This window comes from Macrobrachium nipponense, chromosome 33, assembly GCF_015104395.2.
Source record: "Macrobrachium nipponense isolate FS-2020 chromosome 33, ASM1510439v2, whole genome shotgun sequence".
NCBI classification, from domain to species: Eukaryota; Metazoa; Arthropoda; class Malacostraca; order Decapoda; family Palaemonidae; genus Macrobrachium; species Macrobrachium nipponense.
Genome location: NC_087219.1, coordinates 32,667,575 through 32,683,276, shown reverse-complemented (window position 1 = coordinate 32,683,276; position 15,702 = coordinate 32,667,575). Strand labels below are relative to the sequence as shown.

The 15,702-nt window shown below is 51.1% G+C and overlaps 1 pseudogene; it reads right to left on the bottom strand.

Moving 5' to 3' along the window:
- LOC135202827 (SAGA-associated factor 29-like) overlaps nucleotides 1-15,702 on the bottom strand; it is a 72,220-nt pseudogene that overhangs the window by 25,596 nt on the left and 30,922 nt on the right.

The window sequence follows — 15,702 nt, the reverse complement described above, 5'->3', positions numbered from 1 at the left end:
TCGCGATCACTCCTGATCGCCCCGAGGGAGTTGAAAGGATTGGAGAGGGAGACCTGAAGCTCCCCCCGCGCCCACCGGCAGAACCAGTGTGCTGAGGGGCCTGGATCGAGCTGCAGGCCTGGTTGAGCGGCTCTCCCTGGGAGAGCGGCTGGACCGAGAACAGCGGCGACGGTCCCGAACGTCAGAAGAGCTGCTGCTGGTCCCATCTGCCCGGTCCCGGTAGGAGAGGCGGTCAGGGGACCTGCAGAGTCTGCTGTCCCGGTGGGAGCGAGGCCTGTCCTCACGGCGCGCCACGCCGCTTGGACTAGCCGAGGCTGGTTTAGGCGACCGAGGGGACACTTTCTAGCCTCAGCCCACTATCGCTGGTCTGGTGGGAGTCACCTGAGCGACCCCCACCTGGATCCTGGCGCCGAGTGGACTCGGTTGCCTGGGTCTTGGCTGCATGGTCACCCGCGGGTGACCGTACACTCGGTACCTCTCGCGAGCAAGAGGCCGAGACAGTACCTGGCGCCGAGGCAGAACCTCTGGCGCCAGGCGAGGAGGTACCGGTGGTAGCCGGTGCTCCTCTGGTACCTGTCTTCTTCTGCCTTGCAGAAGGATAGTACGGCCCGTTCCGAAGGAAACAACAGCAGGACCAGCGAAGTCCCCACCCGCCCACCAGAGAGCGGACGGCCCTTCCCTTAAAAGTCTCAGGACGAGCCTTCTTAGGGGGGGAGGAGGCAACCTTCTTCTTCTTAGGCTGTGGGGCCTTAGAAGTCGAAGGGGAAGCGACAGCAGATGACGACGGCGAAGAAGATACCTTCCTCCTCTTCAGCTTCTTCAGGACCACCGCCAGGTCTTCCATCCAGGACGGAGCCGGGGCAGTTGCCAAAGCAACAGGGCCCGACTGCACCTGTCCGGAAGGACCCGAGGTGGGAGCAGCAACACCACGGGCAGGAACGACGGCAGCAGGAACTGGTACTGGGGCTGAAGCGGCATCGTAGTCAGGAACAGGGGGCAGTGCAGGAACCAGCGGCACCCTCTGCACAGGAGGCAGGTCCAGAGGCGAGCTCTTGGGACACCGAAAGTCAGGGGCTGGAGCAAGAGCGGCGAACCCAGGTGGCGGCGACACCGCGGACATCCTCATCTCCAGCAGCGGCGCCTGCACTGCAGCTGTCGGGGTCACCGCGGCTACGTGCTGGGTATAGACCAGGTGTGGCGGAGCAGCGTAACCCAGCGTGGACACCGTCGTGGTAGTCGGGGTGGTCGAACCGTGGGTTACCAGCATGACTCCTCTCGCCAGGTGACTCAGCAGCCCCTGAATCGTCGGTGTCCCTTGGAGCCCCAGCGAGTACCAGGCCCGTCCGAGATCGTCCCCTGTGGCAGCAAAACCTGAAGAAGGAAAAGTCGGGCGAGTCAGTGGGGGTTTCCCCTCGCCCGGGGGGGACAGTTCCCACCCCGAGCGAACGGACGACCCCGAATACAACTGGATGTCGGGGTACCTCGCCCCCCCCTCCACGCTCGACTGATCGAGAGAGGAGAAGGAGCGAGATACCTCCCCCGAAGGGGAAGGAGCCATACGAGGGAGCTGAGATGGGGGAAAGAAAGAGGAAGACTACCAAGGGAGTAACTGGAGATCCTTCCGATGACTCCTTGGTCGGCTTACACGGCTTCTTTCTCCCCCCCATTGCGCTCCCACTGCTCCTCCGACCAAGATACACATACATCACATGTATCGGTACAAGAGCATTCTCGCCCTCGACACTGAGTACAAAATTCATGAGGGTCAACTTCAAAAGAGGACCGAAAGGCCGCACACTTACGGCCCTCCACACCAGGGCACAATCTGCGGCTGATGGGGGGTGAGGGGGGTCTCTCTCCGGCTCTCGTGATTCCATTTCCATTACAATGAAGCACTGTATGAATATAAAAACACACACGTACTTACTTATATCCTTTGCACTAGCACACAGTAAAAGGAAAAGCAAAAAAGTCTTCATGCAGTGAAGCAAACCAAGCATACGACAGAAGCGGGCAGAGAGGCGAGCAACACATCCATCCACCAACGCGGCCGAAAGCAAAGTGGCTCCTCTCCTGCAGTCGGACTGACCGCCAACTGCAGGACAAGTAGTTAACTACCGAACCCCCTTGTTCGAAGCTTATGACCGGTTCAGCTGCCGCTAAGTACCTTCCTATTGTTAAAGGACCGAGGGTTTGTATACGTATCGGAACAAATATAATTTTTTCAAAAGCAGGCACAGGATTATCATACAAACCTATAGAGCCCTTAGGATACAATGCTTCGGGATTGACCTCTGGATTAGCTCTCATCAGAGGCAATGGGTAAACTCGTCTACGGCTTAGTGTGTGCCGTTCCTTCTGCTCCTCATCGATGTCATCTACCTCATACTTGTTGGTAGCAGTATTATAATTTACAACCTCAGCCAGAATCCAGTTGTCTTCACCTTCACTGCCTCTAACTAAGCAAGCTACCATATCATTCACCTGAAATTAATATCCAAATTCAATAATCAAGAAAATAAGTGCACCCACTATCTGTAATGTTCATTACAATAGGACTCATGTCCATGAATTTAATTCAAAAGTATATAGGATACTATATTTTGATATGAGCAGCATGTTAAAACTCTGGAGTTATAAGTACTATTGCTATAGCTGAGGCCTCTGTACATACCTCACTAACTTGTTCCCATGAAGGAAAATGAGTCTAAGTGGAAAATTTCTTTGCACTAGAGATAATATACAGAACCTTAGAAATATTTGTGGTATGAAATATACTGCAATCTTAATCTTTACCACTCCTTTAAAGAGGTATCCAAAAGAAGACTAAAAATCCTATGCTTTCAATGCCTAATTACAGGCCTACACTGCACCATTCTGAGTAGAACATAGTATAAGGAAAATATGAGCTTAGAATCTATGAAACAAACAACACAGAAAATTCATTGCCTTCGCAATATAATTTTGCTCTGGAGGAACAGCGCCACACAAAGGAGGTGGCTTTTCTCCAGCATTCCCAATCCACAGTGGGAGGGTCTGTGCACAGTTCAGAAGCATCTTCATGAGGGCGCCTCGTCTAATTGTTTCTTTGTTGCCAGAATTCTTCGCCTGCAAAGAGATGGGTAAGATTTTATTCATGTTCAACAGGAAAATGGTATGGAGACAACACGGTAGAAGAAAAATAGGCACTGAGAGGGTAGTATGAAATAGTAGCAGCAATGTGGATGAGAATCGTATAACAGCGGGAACCCTACATTCCATATGTGTGCAAGGCCTGTACTATGGACAATATAAGGAAAAGAAAAAGTAGGAAACTGCATGAAAGGCAGTGCCAATGGACTGGGAAATAGACCTCGTGAAATGAAGAGAATAGCTGGTTAGCAAAGAGGTAAATATAGAATTATCAGGATAAAGAGCAATGGAAAGGCCCAAACAAGAACTTTAACCAAAACATTGCCTCATATTTCTGGACTAATATTGGGCTCACCTCAAATATTTGTTTACATGTGAGGAAGAGAATTGGAGTTATCTAATGCTACGGAAGTTGGAAGATAAGATTCGAAATAATGAAAAACAAAAAGCAGAAAGCTCTGCAGCTGGAGATTGCATAAGGCACACCATCAGCAAAAATCCTCCTAACTAACATGGTATTAAAACTGCAAGTTTAATGCATGTTTAAGAGGCTGGTTTCCCTGGAAATTTTATTCTTAAAAATTATAGCTTAAAAATATTCAAACTATATAACATCAGACTTGGATCAGGATTTTTTCAAAATGTAGTAACGAAAACATAAAAAACATAAAAAGGCTCCAATAACGAGTGTTCTTATTTTTAAATAACTTAAGGGAAAGACATCAGTAATACTCAAGTATCTTTGACCTACCTGTATTCGCAAGTCATGGCGAATGTTGCGTATCTGATACACAGTGTTTAAAGCTTTCTTCATTAGGGCAACTTCTTTCTCAGAATCAGCTACAGCTTTCTCATACAGTAGTTTTAATTTGCCCTGGAAAAAAGGATAAAACTGGTGTAGCTTCAAAATTGTACACAAAATGACATCAATCACAGAACATGAATAATGAAAATACTTAAAACAATCAGAACAGGAATTAGGTTGATAAATTGGTTTTATAAAGCTAAGATAATACAAGCTCTGAAATAGCTTGTAAACCCAAAGTGTTTGTTCCAATGGAACGCAAAATGTGAAGTAATGATAGTTATAACTTTAGGTGGTTTTTATTTCCCACAAAAATACATAGAGTTCTCATTTGCTTTTACGGTACTCCTTAATGCTGAATGAAAATATTATCTAGTAATAAAAAATGACAATTTGTTCAAAATTGCATTTTTCCTAACTATACAAACCTGAGGTCCTTTTACAATAGGAAGGTACTAGCGGCAGCTGGATAGGTCGTAAGCTTTTGAACAAGGGGTTCGGTAGTTAACTTGCTTGTCGACATGCGCGCAAGCATCAGCAGCGACTGGGAGGTAAACAAATCACTTTTTTTGCTTGTTTTGGCCCAAGCAAAAACTGCAGAGTGAGGGGTGGCATGAGGTGGGACTATGTGTAAAAGGACCTCAGGTTTGTATAGTTAGGAAAAATGCAATTTTGGACAAATTGTCATTTGTTCCGACACGGCATACAAACCTTCGGTCCTTTTACAATAGGAAGACTCACTTCTTGGTGGGAGGAATCTGAGTCTTTTGTGAACAGACTGGTGTTCGCCCAACCTTGGAAGTGCCTCCCTGGTCGTAAGACGAGGGAGGGATCCAAGCCTCTGTCCGATTGATCGGAGGTGTGCACCGCAGGATCAATGGTCAGACCTCTGGACCAAGTACTAAGAGAGAGGCAAGCGTATCTCTTCGTACCAGCAAACAAGAACAAGTTCCTATTTGCAAGAGGCAACATAAAGTTATGGTTTGGTCTCTTGTTGGCATCCACTTCCCCCCCCTTGTAGGAGGGAAGTGGTGGATATTCGCTCCCATCCCTAGTGAAAGGGATAGGATGGGGCTCTGTCGAGTAGCTCACCGGGCATCTCGTCCTTATCCAGCAAGGTGATGACCGTATCCCTCTACCCACAGGTAGAGGGGAGAAAAAGATAGGAAGAGAAGCCAGTCACTCTCTCATTCACTTATCTATTCTTACAGTCCACACCAGGACTCGATGCTGTTCAGCCTGCTAGGGTCTGGGTTAGCTACACAACGTGTTGAGCAGCCACCACGGGTCCCAAAGAAAACGATCCAAGGACCTGTGGGCAATATCCAAAAGGTAGAAGGAGGTGCCAGTGGTCTGGTTGTACCAGACCTGCCTTCAGTACCTGCGCCACGGAGAAGTTCTTGTGTAACTCAAGGGAGTGTACTTCTAGGTCATCTTGGTTGCTGACGAAGAGTCTTCAACACTCAGCCTGGGATGTTCGAGTTTCTTCAGAAAGCGCGTCGTCACAGGACAAAGCAGCATCTCCCTTCGCATCGAAGGCGGTGAAGTCCATTAGGGAGGGGATTGTGAAGGACTCTAACCGATCGTCAGGAACCGAAGGGTTCTGAGTCTTCGCTACGAAGTCGGTACGAAATCGAGCGTCACGAATCCCCATCCCCTGGATGCTTGACTTCGCAGGAAAAGTCATGCAATTACCTCAGAGGAAAAGAAGGGAATGGTCGCATGACCTATCCCTCTTCTCGACTTCGGTGATGTCCTGTACCCATACTGGTCTATCCGTCTGCAGCGAAGTGTCTCACATTCTCCTATCCCCATGCAGTGAAGTTCTTCTCGGTAGTGGATAGGGACACCGACACTCAATGGTGGGTGTCGATGGTATGGGTACTGTGACAAGCTATTAAAACGAAGTAATGATTGCTTTGTAACAACAGAACTAAGTCAACAGCGTAGTTCGTAAACTGACTCGGGAGCTCTGACAGCTGCCGACTGACTGCGTTTGAAGGAGGCAAGTTGTCCAAGCATCCGAGCAAGTCACGTGACCTTCGCCTTGTAAAAGGGTTATGCCAAGAGACTAAACAAATAATTTGTTCGTCACCGATGCCAGAAGGCGAGGTGATGATTCTCTTAAGGCATGTGCCCAACAGGCGAAAGTCAATTGGCCTTCTAGAGACCGAGGTCCCTCATGGCAAGATATCTCATAGTATAGTTGATTCTCAGCTAAGGAGAAAAAACAACACTATGTGTCGTTGAAGACGAAGGTGTACAGAAAAAGCAACCTACGTCTTCACAGCTGAACCGAGAGAAGGATTCTCAAGATTCTGAACCTGTGCTACAAAGACTGAGAACGCTAACCGCTATTCATTGCTGTACCGGTGAGGATCGTAGTTGCAATAAAAGCGGAGCGCTTTTCAGTAATGAAGAGACGGGAATACTGCCTGAAGAACTGCTTCTCATGGGCTGAACATTTGGAAGTAGAGCTGTCAGGTCGGAGAGTAGGCGATGTCTTTCTGACACATCTGTTAATTCGGGACGAGCAATGAATAATTGCACACCTACGAATACGAGATATTTTAAAGACAAACTCAGATGTCTGCAAAAATCATTCGCATTATCGCGGTGTGATGCAGCGGGGAGACTAGTACAGACTTCTGTTACGTGCGGTAAACAGAAAGATGAAAGAGTCGAAGAGATATCTCTGTTGAAAATTCTCGCAATGTCGAAGGCGATGAAATCGAGCGTCACAGCAGTAGATGGTCCTTCATTATTGCGAGAATCCCCGTTAATCAGAGACCTAAGTCCATGATTGTTGGGCAGAGATACGGTTCGGTAGTCAATCAAACCAGGGGAGAGAGAGACGTAACCGACCGTGCATCTCTGAGAACCTAGCAGAATACTGAGCTGCTATCAGGCAGTTCAATACGCAGTAGCTCTCGGTGACTCGTTATCCGTGAGTTGCCAGGTATCCATTATTCCACGAAGGAATGCGTTCGGCTAGAACCATCGAGCATAAAGAATACGCTCGAGCATTATATTTAAACGAAACGGATTTTGGTAAATACAAAAGCTGATTTGGTGTTGTCATGACAATACCAAGTATCTAAAATCGAAACTGATAACTGCTGGGAGGTTGCAGGCAACCCCGAGTTGCAGTTCAATTAAGATACAATTCGTCTCGGTCACAAACCGTAGAGTTAACTACGGTATGCGCCTACCCCCGGACAATTCAACTGTTAAAAGAATCATGTCGCGAGGGTAATATACGTGGTATATTTGTAGGTTCTGTACCACGACCTCCATCCTAAATTCTTTCCTCTCGAGGAATGAGAATAAGGATTGGAGATCGACCGCCTTCGTTCTCTAGTCAGAGAGTGAAGGAGAAGTCTTTCCCAAAGGAAAGCTCAATGGTGAACAGAATACCGAAGACGATAGTTCAAGCCAAACTGGAAGTTCTCGTCCGTTCTTCTCTATTCCAGGTTAATCGCCTACTGTGAGATACTCTTCTTTCAGCAGCAGTCTTCTTCCAAATGCTAGAAATTACAGGAATTCGAGCATAAGCGAGGTTCCCGATTATCGTGTAACAATTATCGGGATTCTCGCTCACTTTGGACCGTGGTCTCGCCTAAGTGTTTGGAGATCGTAAAAAACTCGAACACTCTGAGTGCGCTAGAAATTCCGTAGAATTCTAAGCACTCTGCGAAACCCCCCCCACCGAATTCGTCAAACGATATCGGCTGGTGGACCTCTCGATTCCCGTAGAAATCGAGAAAGGGGCAGGATCCCTCCTCAACGACCGGGGCTTACGTCAGGTAGGACCCGAAGTCCCCCCGGTAGCGCAGCCCCTAACGTGGGATCTTACAGAGAAATCTCTGTAGGATCCCTCCCCTTTCCCTCGTAGCCGTAAGGAGAGAGGAATGGGGGAGGAATTGGATACTGGCTCGCCTTTCCCAGCGGAACTAGCAGTTGGAGAAGAAAAGAGCATCGCCTTTACGGCGATGGCCTCTCAGAGCCTGGAAAACGTATCGTCAGGAGAAAAACGTTTTCCCGAGGAGGGTTACGAACTCATACTGTAGGTAAGGGTCTGCCGCCACTGTGAACGTCGTCTGGGTTGGGGCGGGGCTGATCGACACCTGACAGGAGAGAGCCGATACCGTCCTCGACTCATTCCAGTCCTCGTCGAGGTCGAAACCTCTCAGGAGGACCGAAGGGGTATTCAAATACGGTGTCCGAAGAGCACGTAGAAACGCCTCTGTCGCAGTAGAGGAGGTGAAGTAGCTTGTTCGACCGCCAGAACTGAGAGAGCCTTCTTGTCCGGAGACGAGAGACTACCTGGTTCAACACAGTCGGCAAGCTCCGATCGCGGCAGACCCACCGTCGATTTGGGTTCCCTCTCGGGCCCCAAAACGACTCGAGCCGAGACGTGGGCTCTGCTGGTGGGGAGCGGCGATCCTTCCCCGAGGTCGTTGTGCTGACGAATCAGCGCCATAACCTCGGCAAAGTTCCTCTGGATCTCGGAAGTCACAGCATCTTGCAGAGTAGGACCAAGTTAAGACCCTTCGAACAAGAGCATATTCCGAGAACCTTCCTCCTAAGAAGGGGGAACAGCGACAGCCCTCTCGGTCTTCTCCATCCACTTGCGCATACGTCCTGGCCGCCGGTCCCAAGAACCGTGCCTGGCACGTAGGGCGTCGTGGTGGGATCATGAGGGGCGCACCCCTCACGATCACGTCCTCAATACCTCGCTCCTTCCGGTGTAACCCGAGGAGGTTGAAGGTACGGGAGAGGCAGACCTGACGCTCCCTCCTCGCTCGCTGGCAGAACCAGCAGGCTTGGAGGGCTGCAGGCGATCGTCAACCCGCGGTGGCGATCGAGCTGCAGGCCTGGTCGAACCGTCTCGCTGTGGAGAACGGCTGGACTGAGCACAGCGGCCCCGATCTCGAGTGTCAGACGAGCTGGTGCTGGTTGCCGTATCCGATCGCTCTCTGTGAGAGCGACGGTCAGGCGACCTGCAGGCTCCACTGTCACAGTGAGACCGGTGCTTGTCCTCACAGCACGTCACGTCGCTGGTTCCAGCCGTGGCTGGCACCGGCGAACGGGGGGACCTCTTCCCAGCCTCAGCCCGTGGCCGGTCGTGGACCGTCACGTCCCCGGGTAGCCAGCTGGTCGCCGCGAGAGGCGAGAGCTGTCTGGTGAGAGTCGCGTGAGCGGCTGTCACCAGTCTTCCGCCCCGTGCCGTGAACCTGACGCTGAGCGGACTCAGAGGTCTGGTTCCTGGCTGCACGGTCGCTGGTAGGCGACCGTACACTCGGTACCTCCCGCGAACGAGAGGCCGAGACGGACCCTGATGCAGTGGCAGAACCACTGACACCAGGCGAGGAAGTACCGGTGTTAGCCGGTACCCCTCTGGTCCCCGTAGTGTTCTTCCTTGCGGAAGAAGAGACGGGCCCCGCTCCCGAAGGAGCAGGAGGACCAGCGGAAGGACCCTCCCGTCCCACCGAGGTGAGACGGGTCCCGAGAAGCTCCCAGTGAGACTTCTTAGAGAGGAGGCAACCTCCTTCTTCCTCGGCTGTGAAGCCTTAGAAGTCGAGGGGAAGAGGCGGCAGCCGACGACGATGAAGAAGATGAAGACGACGACGACGACCTTCCTCCTCTTCTTCGTCAGCTTCCTCAGGACAGACTAAGATCTGCTATCCAGGGCGGAGCCGGGGCTGCTGTAGCCGAAGCCACAGGGCCCAGACGCACCTGTACAGACAGACCAAAGTCTGGGGTAGTACCACCACGAACAGGGACGACGTCAGCAGGTATGGGCATCTCAGGAACAGCAGGCACAGCCAGCACAGCATCGGCAGGGACAGCCAGCGCAGCAACGGCAGGGACAGCCAGCGCAGCAACTGCATGGACAGTCAGCACAGAATCGGCAGGTACTGCAGGCAGCACCGGAAACACAGGAGGTGAAGCAGCAGCCAGCAACATCCTGGTACCCGGCGGCAGGTCCAGGAGCGAGCTCTAGGGCAGCGGAAGTGTGGTCGCAGGCAGCGCGGCAACCACGAGCGGCGGCGGCACGCCCCCCCCCCTCTCGGTACGGCGAACGGCACTTCACAGCGGCTGTAGGCAAGACTGTTACCACGTGAGGCGAGTACACCAGGTGAGGAGGGACGTCGTCACCTGGAGTCGATATCGTTGTCGTGGTCACCACTCCATGGGTGACCGCAGCAGGCCCAGACATAGAACCGCCGCCCCTGGACACTAGGCACGCCCATGCAAATCGACGGACGCCCATACCTCACCAAGGTCCACCCTCGTGGCAATAGCACCTGCAGAAATAACAGTAGTAGTGATTAGTGGGGGGAAGTCCCCTCGCGCGCGTGAGCCCCACACCGAACGAGCGGAAGACCCCGAATACAATTGTACATCGGGCACCGAGCGCCCTCCCCCACGCTCGACGGATCGGTTGGGCGAGGAGGAGAACCCAGATAACCTCCCCCCCGAAGGGGAAGGGCCATCTGTGGGACGCTTAGCGGGGGGGGGGGGGGGGGGGGGGGGGGGGGGGGGGGGATTCTCGTTCCCCACCCCCGCACAGCACCCATGTACCCAACAATAATAAAAAGAGCCCGAGAGCAATCGTGCCCTCGGCACCGAATGCACAGGCATAAGGATCAATTCCCTGACTGAGCGGAACTTGAACCAAAATAAATATTGATGCAATCAATAATAAAAGGAATAGCATGAAAAAGAATCTTGCATTACGATTCACTTCACCATGATAAGGGCTCGGAGCGAGCGCATTTGCGCCCTCGGTACCGAGCGCAAGGGTAAAAGGATCCATTCCCGATTATGAACGGAAACCTTGATCCATAATGAATTGATGCAATCAAAATATATATAGAAAAATGAAAAGAATACTGCGCTTGCGATTTCACTTCATACAAAATAAAAAGGGGAAGGATCAATTCCCGGGAAATAGCGGAAACATTGATCCAAGTAAATAATGCAATCTCAATAAAATATGAAAATGAAAAAGAACTGCACTTGCGATTTCACTTCATTCAAATAAAAAGGGGAAAGGATCAATTTTCCGGGAATAGCGGAAACTGATCCAAAATGAGTATTGCTACAATCAAAATAAATTATATGAAAATGAAAAGAATACTGTACTTGCGATTCCACTTCCATACAGAATAAGTTTTCGTGCCGAGCGCATTCGCTCGGCAACGAGCATACAGGTCAAAAAAAAAAATAAATGAAAAGGCACTTACTTACGATTTTCATCTACACATTTTCAACCAAAATATAAGCTCGGAGCGAGCGCTCTTCCCGCCCTCGGCACCGAGCATACACAATACGAGGATCATTTCTGGGAAAATGAATTCCCGCACTTACGCCCTTCAGTCCCGGCACTCGGGTAATCGGAGGGCGTGGAGAAACCAAGATCCTTTAATTCACAATTGAATTCAATGGAAATAAATATGAAATGATGTACTTACAATTCAGTTTCACTAGATAAATAGGAAAAGAAAAACACAACCATGCGAAAGCAACGCACGATGAGAAGCGGGCAAGAGAGCGATGATACACGTCTACACGCCAGCAGGCCGAAAGCAAAAGTGGTTTGTTTACCTCCCAGTCGCGCGCGCCTGTCGGACAAGCAGTTAACTACCGAACCCCTTGTTCGAAAGCTTACGACCTATACAGCTGCCGCTAGTACCTTCCTATTGTAAAAGGACCGAAGGTTTGTATGCCGTGTCGGAACAACAAAGTCTTTTTCATATCCAATTAGAAAAATCACATGAATATAGTCAACATGTTTATCAATGGCATGAATTTACATATTAACTACAGTCCAAGATTTCTGAGTGACAAAAAATACATCTCATTCATACTCTCTGGGGTTGAAAAGGACTCCATATTTCTATTCCTAATTCAAGGAATATATGATGATCAATGGGCATAAGGACAAAACAGAAATATTCTGAAGAGAACAGACATCAAAGTTCAGTTGTCAACCATAAGAGTGCCTAGAATCTAATATTTAATCTATGCTATCATCATACTACACATTCTCAGGGAAAAGTCAAATTTTATGACACTTGTATAGCAGGACTTGAAAGAACAAAATGCCCCTCTATTTTCTCAATGCTTTGTAATTCATGGTATGGGGATGTTCTTAATATGACAATTTGTCCAAAATTGCATTTTTCCTAACTATACAAACCTGAGGTCCTTTTACAATAGGAAAGTACTAGCGGCAGCTGGATAGGTCGTAAGCTTTCGAACAGGGGTTCGGTAGTTAACTGCTTGTCCGACAGGCGCGCGCGCGCGACTGGGAGGTAAACAAATCACTTTTGCTTTTGGCCCAAGCAAAAAAACTGCAGAGTGAGGGGTGGCATGAGGTGGGGGGGATAGTGTAAAAGGGACCTCAGGTTTGTATAGTTAGGAAAAAATGCAATTTTGGACAAATTGTCATTTGTTCCGACACGGCATACAAACCTTCGGTCCTTTTACAATAGGAAGACTCACTTCTTGGTGGGAGGAATCTGAGTCTTTTGTGAACAGACTGGTGTTCGCCCAACCTTGGAAGTCTCCCTGGTCGTAAGAGCGAGGGAGGGATCCAAGCCTCTGTCCGATTGATCGGGGTGTGCACCGCAGGATCAATGGTCAGACCTCTGGACCGAGTACTAAGAGAGAGGCAAGCGTATCTCTTCGTACCAGCAATGTAAGAACTTGTTCCTGTACAGGAGCAAATATAAAGTCATGGGTTTTGACTCTTGTAGGCATCCACTTCCCCCCCCTTGTAGGAGGAAGTGGTGGATATTCTGCTCCTATCCCTAGTGAAAGGGATAGAGGATGGAGCTCTGTCATATAGCTCACCTGCATCTCGTCCTCATCCAGCGTAGTGACGACCGTGGCCCTCTGCCCACAGGTAGAGGGGGAGGAAAAGACGGGAAGAGGGAGCCAGTCACTCACATCATTCACTCACATCCATCCACACAGTCACACCAGGACTCGATGCTGTTTCAGCCTGCGAGGGTCTGGGTTTGCTACACAACTTGTTGAGCAGCCACCACGGGTCCCAAGGAAAAGGTATCCAAGGACCTGTGGGCAATATCCCGAAGGTAGAAGGACGTAAAGGTAGTCTGGTTAGACCAGACCCCTGCCTTCAGGACCTGCGCCACGGAGAAGTTCTTACGAAACGCCAACGAGGGGCCAATACTTCTGACTTCGTGAGCTCTCGGACGGGACGTACGGATGTCGTCACTACCATCAGCCTCATACGCCCTCCTGATGACCTCACGCAGCCAGAATGAAAGTGTTCTTGGATACTTCTTTCTTGGTTACCCCGGTGCTAACGAAGAGGCGTCGACACTCAGGCCTGAGTTGTCGAGTTTTCTTCAGATAGCGCCGTAGCGCCCTCACAGGACAAAGCAGCATCTCATCCACATCATTATCGGTTGAAGTCCATTAGGGAGGGAATCGTGAAGGACTCGAACCTGTCGTCAGGGATCGCGGGTTTTCTGATTCTTCGCAACGAAGTTCGGGACGAAATCGAGCGTCACAGATCCCCCATCCCCTGGAGTGTCGTACATCATAGGAAAGACCATGAAGTTCCCCTACTCTCTTCGCCGATGCCAGGGCCAGCAAGAAGAGGGTCTTGAGGGTCAGATCCCTGTCTGACGACTCTCGGAGTGCTCGAACTCGAAAGCGTTCGATCAAACTCCTAAGGACGAGAGTCCACAAATTCCCACGCAGGGGCCTGAGTTCCCTGGGTGGGCAAGACCTTTCGAAGCTCCTCATAAGCAAGGAGAAGCTCGAACGAGTTCGAGATGTCCAATCCCCTCAGTTTCAGGACGAGCGCCAGGGCGGCTCTGTATCCTTTGACTGTGGGTACTGAGAGGAGCTTCTCTCGGCGAAGAAAAACGAGGAAATCCGCTACCTGCTGAAGAGTGGCTCTGAGAGGAGATAGACCCCGTCTACGACACCAACCACAGAAGACGGCCACTTCCCCTGGTACACAGCTGCAGAGGACTGACGGACGTTTCCAGCCATCTCTGTTGCTGCGCTATGAGAAAAGCCTCTCGTTCGCAAGAGATGGTGGATAACAGCCAGCCGTGAAGACGTAGGGACTGGACTGCTCGGTGGTACCGCTCGACGTGTGGCTGGGCGAGAAGTGCCAAGGGGAATCTCTCTCGGTTCTCCTGCGAGAAGAGCCAGCAGGTCCGGATACCAAATGGCCTGTGGCCATTTGGGAGCCACCAGGATCATCCTGAGATTCGGGGTGACCAGTGCTCGACTGATCACCTTGCGAATCAGGCTGAACGGGGGAAAGGCATAGACGAAGAGGTTGTCCCACGGGTGTTGGAGAGCGTCCTCTGCAGCTGCCCATGGGTCCGGCACGGCCGAGAAGAACACCTGGAGCTTCCTGTTGTGCCGGGTGGCGAACAGATCCACGACTGGTCGTCCCCACAGGTCGAAGAGCCTTTCCGCCACGTCCTGGTGTAGAGACCACTCGGTCCCTATCACCTGATCCCGACGGCTGAGCGTGTCTGCTACTACATTCCTCTTCCCTGGAATGTAGCGTGCCGACAGCTCTATTGAGTGTGCCTCGGCCCACTCGTGCACCTGCCGAGTCAACTGGTACAACGGGAGAGACACTAGGCCCCCCGGTTTGTACACTAGGCCCCCCTGTTTGTTGACGTAGGCCACTACCGTGGTGTTGTCGCACATCAACACCACTGAGTGTCCCATCAAGCGGTCCTGGAACTCTTGGAGAGCGAGGAACGCTGCCTTGAGTTCCAGTACATTGATGTGAAGGTGCTTGTCGTTCTCGTCCCACACTCCCTGAAGTCAGCAACTCCTCCAGGTGTGCGCCCCATCCCTCGGTCGATGCGTCTGAGAACAGCTGCATGTCCGGGGGGGGAGTGCGCAGAGGCACTCCTCTTAAGAGGTTCCTGTCGTCCAGCCACCAGGCTAGGTCCTGCCTCACCTCCTGTGTCAGTGACACTGGAAAGCTTGGGGGATCCGTCGCCTGTGACCAACTCTCCTTTAGTCTCCACTGAAGAGACCGCAGGTGAAGACGCCCGTGAGGGACTAACTTCTCGAGTGACGACAGGTGTCCGATCACGACTTGCCATCGCTGAGCTACCTGTTCCTGCCGAGACAGGAACTGGTTGGCTGCCTCCCTGAATCTGCTGATCCGCGAGTCTGCGGGGAAGACTCGCCCTGCTACCGTGTCGATCAGCATACCAGGTACTTCATCCTCTGCTTGGTTCGAGATCGGACTTTTCGAAGTTCACAACGATCCCCAGATCGCGACAGAACTCGAGCAGTCGATCCCTGTCCTGTAGCAACTGCGAGCGGGCGCTCGCCAGGACTAACCAATCGTCGAGATACCTCATCAGACGTATCCCGTGCGAATGGGCCCAAGCAGACACCAGAGTGAACACTCGCGTGAACACCTGTGGGGCGGTTGAGAGACCGAAGCAAAGTTGCCCTGAATTGGTACACCGTCCCGTCGAGGATGAAGCGGAGGTACTTTCTGGAGGACTGATGAATGGGTATTTGAAAATACGCATCCTTCAAGTCCACTGAAAAAGCATGAAATCGTTCTCCCTGATGGAGTCGAGCACTGAACGTGCCGTCTCCATCGTGAACCGGGTCTGGCGAACAAACCGGTTCAGAGGAGAGAGATCTATCACCGGGCGCCAGCCTCCTCCCGTAGACTTTTCCCACCAGGAGAGTCGACTGTAAAAGCCCGGTGACTGATCCGTGAC